Source organism: Cynara cardunculus, assembly GCF_001531365.2.
Source record: "Cynara cardunculus var. scolymus isolate 2C chromosome LG 17, CcrdV1, whole genome shotgun sequence".
Classification (NCBI taxonomy): Eukaryota; Viridiplantae; Streptophyta; class Magnoliopsida; order Asterales; family Asteraceae; genus Cynara; species Cynara cardunculus.
Window position 1 is genome coordinate 32,771,419 of NC_037544.1, and position 5,503 is coordinate 32,776,921.

Here is a 5,503-nt window from a genome sequence, read left to right on the forward strand (position 1 = left end):
TCGCACAAGGTACGCTCACTTCCTGTTTATAATTGATAAGCCGCAATTCAATTTTGATGTGTTAATCTGTTGAGAAATCAAGTTGAATCTTACAATTGGTATCAGAGCCAATTAACCCATCGAATTGAATTGAGATGCGATTATAATATGATCGATTTATATGGAAATCGTTAATTTACATGTTCACTGAGAAATCACTGTATGACCGATTTACTGTGTAAAATTGTTTCGATTACCATCTTCACTGTTTTCGATCCATATGGACAAGAACGCATACTCTGATTTAGGGAAATTGTTTCGATTGCCATCTGCATATGTAATTGCATAAATTGCTTGGATTATTCATTGCATATAGTTTTGAAATCAATTACTGCAAGATTCCCGGATGGGTTTGCAGTTTGTTCGGGCTTACTGCCAATTCCCGGATGGGTTTGCAGCCTGTTCCCGGACACATCTATGCACAAATCTTGAAAATCAAGATTACACAAAGAATCCACATATCACCCAAGTGATTCTGGATTTTGCGATTCATAGTACTATCACATTAGTCAGGAATCACAATGAAATCAATACAAATTAGATTAGAAATTGCAGATTAACAGAGACTGTTTTTTTTCACATACTGCCATAGCAGTCTGATTGAAACAGAAACTCGATTACATCAGTATTTCGAACACGATATGCTTTCTCAAAAGGGAATCAAATTCGAAATCGATGTTTTTCATTTGTAATTAAAGTAAAATGATCAATTCACAATTGATCATCCACAACATAGATATGACTGTTAAGGTTCATACGATTGATGAGAAATATATGTATTTTGTGATTCAAGATCACCAGGCAAAACAGACAGACAACAGTTCCTGTCTCACACAGCCCACTATCCTATGAATACAGTCAATTTTGCACCTTTAAATGGTGTAAACTATAAAAAGTGGAAAGAGGACATTGAACTCACGCTAGGCATTTTAGACTATGATCATGTCCTTAAGGAAGATCCACCACCAGTACCCGCGGTTAATGCATCTAAGGAAATCAAACTTAAACATCAAGAGTGGCATAAGCATAATAGAATAGCCCTGATATATATAAAGAAATGCATGACTGACGCTGTCAAAGGAGGAATTCCAAAATCAGACCTTGCTAAGGTATACTTTGCCTCAATTGCCGATAAGTATAAAGTTTCTGACAAAACCGAAACAGGCTACCTCATGAATAAGCTGATCAGAATGAGTTTCAATGGACAAGGGAGTATAAGAGAATATATTTTGCAAGGAATTGACACTTCCTGCAAACTTAAGGAAATGAAAATTTCTATTGATGACTCATTTCTGGTTCATCTTCTTCTGAACTCTCTGCCTGATCAATACAGTCACTTAAGGAGTCTGTATAACACACAAACGGAAAAATGGACTCTAGACGAATTGATCACTATTTGTGTTCAAGAAGAATCTGAAGTAAAGAACAAAGGAAAGGTTGTGACCATCAACCATATGGCTAAGGCTAAGCTCAAAATGAAGAAACATCCTGGTTTCCAAAAGGGAAGTTCCTCTACTTCTTCTACTCAGAATTTTAAAAACAAAGGAAAACATTTTAAGAACAAGAGGGAACTGAAATGCTTCTTTTGCAAGAAGACGTGTCACTTTAAGAAAGATTGCGATGGATTCAAGGAATGGTTGAATAAGAAAGGTAATGTCGACTACTTCTTTTCTTTAGAAACCACTGCATGTCAAAATGACAATTCATGGTGGTTTGACACAGTTTCACCTATTCATATTGTTAATTCCATGCAGGGATTGTCAAGRATAACAGTCCCAAGGTTGGATGAATCAAAGGTGTGTACAGCAAACGGACAAGAATTAAAGGTGGAAGCCATTGGTGAATGTAGATTGCTATTCAAAAACAATTATGTTTTAACATTAAGTGATGTATTTTATATACCTAAAATAAAAAGGAACCCGGTGTCAGGTACCCAGCTTGTAAATAAAAATAATGTTTCCTTCTATGCTGATAAAGATTGTATGACATTTTATTTAGATGATGTTTGCTTTGGAAATGCATATCTAATAGATGGCTATTGGCACTTGAATTGCATCAATGAAACCATCAACAAAGGTTACAAAAGGCAGATATGTTCCATAAATAAAATGACAGGAACTAGAAAGAAGCATAAACAAAATGTCTCATCCTTTTTATGGCATAAGAGATTAGGACACATATCAAAATCAAGAATGCAAGATCTGATTAGACAAGATTTTACCAGAATTAAACTTTGATGACTTTGAAACTTGCATAGACTGTCTAAAAGGGAAAATGACAAATTCCAGAAATTTTCAGTCTAAAAGAAGTCAAGGCATTCTTGAATTAATTCACACTGATATATGTGGGCCTTTTCCAGTTAAAACAATATGTGATAGCAAGTATTTTATTACATTCATTGATGACTTTTCTAGATTCTGCCATGTATTTTTAATTGCTGAAAAATCACAAGCTTTGGATTGTTTCATAAGCTTTAAAACAGAAGTTGAAAGGCAAACTGAGAAAACAATCAAAGTAGTCAGGTCAGATAGAGGAGAAGAGTATTTTGGAAAATACTCTGAAAAGGGCCAGCATAAGGGACCTTTTGCCATTTATTTGGAACAAGTTGGCATTAAAGCTGAGTACACAACTCCATATACTCCTACGCAAAATGGAGTATCTGAAAGGAAGAATAGGACCATGATGGACATGGTTAGGAGTATGTTTGCAATATCTAGTTTACCAAAGTTTCTCTGGGGAGAAGCATTAAAGACGGCAAACTATATCTGCAATAGAACTCCAACCAAGGCAGTTAATGGCACACCTTTTGAATTATGGAATGGATACAAGCCTAGTCTAAATCATCTTCATGTATGGGGATGTAAGGCAGAAACTAGGAAGTATCATGTTGAAAAACTAAGTAAGTTAGATTCAAGATCACACTCTGCCTTCTTCATTGGATATTCAGAAAAATCCAAAGGTTATAAATTCTATAACCCTAGAAGAGGACAAAGGATCTTTGAAACTAACAAAGCTGTGTTTCATGATGAAATGTTCAATGAAGATGATGATGTGGGAAGTTCTTCCCAAACCTCACATGATGTAGATAATTGGATGACATACCATGAAGAGGAATTACCTTTAATACATGAAAATGAGAATTTGATCTCACAACACATACCCACAGTAGGAAGCAGTACATTAAATGATACTGATAATGTGACTGAGGACCAACCCTTAGAGTCAACACATGAGCTCTCACATGATCAAGAACATGTACTTGAGAGTGAACCTGTACTTGAACCCATCCTAGAACAACCAATGAGTACAGTATCAAACACTAATACTCTAAGAAGGTCCACAAGAGAAAGAAGGTCTGCAATACCTGATGATTACCATATTTACTTGACAGAAATGGAATATGATCTAGGTGATGCTGATGACCCAATTAATTTTAAGGAAGCCATGGAATCATCAAATAAGGATAAATGGATGAAAGCCATGGAGGATGAATTGGCTAGTATGTTAAGCAATAAAGTATGGGATCTTATTGATAGATCAAACTCCATAAAACCTATAGGGTGTAAATGGGTATTTAAGACCAAAAGAGATGCAACTGGAAAGGTTGACAGATATAAGGCAAGATTAGTGACTAAAGGTTATAATCAAAAGGAAGGCATCAAAAGGAAGGCATCAACTACAATGAGACATTTTCACCTGTCTCAACAAAAGATGCATTTAGAGTCATAATGGCCATTGTAGCACACTTTGACTTGGAACTACATCAGATGGATGTAAAAACAGCTTTCTTAAATGGAGATCTGGAAGAAGAAATCCATATGTGCCAACCAGAAGGATTTGCATTGAATAACAATAAAGTTTGTAGATTGAACAAATCCATTTATGGCTTGAAACAAGCATCGAGACAATGGTATAAGAAATTTGATGCTGTTATGAACAATTTTTGGCTTTGAGGAAAAAAATTAGATGAATGCATATACTCAAAGACCAGTGGGAGTAACTTCATATTTCTTATACTATATGTAGATGATATACTATTGGCAACAAATAGCAAAAATCTTCTACAATCTACAAAAGCTTTTCTTATGAAAAGTTTTGACATGAAGGATATGGGTGAAGCAAACTATGTATTGGGAATTGAGATAATCAGAAATAGACGAATGAGAACTCTAGGATTGTCTCAAAAGGGTTACATTGAAAAGGTATTAAAGAGGTTCGGCATGGAAAATTGCAAAAGAGACGAAGCCCCAATTTCAAAGGGTGATAGGTTACATAAAGGACAGTGTCCTGGTAATTCACTTGAAAGGAATGAAATGGACAAAATACCCTATGCAAGGCTAGTTGGAAGCTTGATGTATGCACAAGTATGCACTAGGCCTGACATAGCCTTCGCAGTAAACATGTTGTCCAGATTTCAATCCAATGCGGGTCATGCACATTGGATTGCTGGAAAGAAGGTACTAAGGTACCTGAAAGGAACTATGGACTACATGTTGACATATGAAGGATCTGATAAGGAGCTGAAAGTAGAATGCTACACAGATGCTTCATATAAGCAAGACCACGATGATCTTAAGTCTACTTCAGGTTATGTCTTTATATTGGGAGGGGGTGCAGTTTCATGGAAAGCAAGCAAACAATCTTTGACTGCTACTTCTACATTTCAAGCAGAATACATAGCTATCTATGATGCTACATCTCATGCCATTTGGCTCAAGAACTTCATCGCTGGATTGAAGATTGTAGATTCAATACATAGACCCCTTACAATGCACTGTGATAATGCTGCAGCAGTATTTTTCACTAAGAACAACAAAAGAAGCAGTGGTTCTAGGAATATAGATGTGAAGTACTTTGCCGTAAGGGAGAATGTCAGGGACAAGGAAATTGAAATTTTGAAGATAGGAACAAGGGAACAACTGGCAGACCCTTTCACAAAGGCACTTCCAGTTGAAAGTTTCAAAAGGCATGTCAAAGCTATGGGAATGACAGATTCCCTTAATAATTGAAGAATGAAATAATGTAAATTATAAGTTGTATTTCCTTGTAACATGTATTCATTTAGTGTATGCTAATATATGTGATTTATTTATAATGCTAGCTGATTATATAAACTGAGCTTGTACAAATTCAGATGTTCACATATATTTGCAAAAGTACTTTTATGAAGCCACGCAATTCAGGGATTTGTGGAACCTTACTGGACTAAAGCTTTGAGTTGTAGATGGTTGAGAAGGGCAGGGTAAGTATAAATATGATGTTGAGATTGGATCAATGTGACCATGAAAGCCTGCACAATGTAATTGATCAGTAAACTTCCATGATCCTCTGTTCCGTTTCAACATTTCTGTGATTAAGAATCTGATGTGGTTATATAAATCGAGTGCACAATTCAGTTGATTGTTATTATCAAGTTGTCATCTTGTTCAGTGGGAGATTGTAGCATATATATATATATATATAT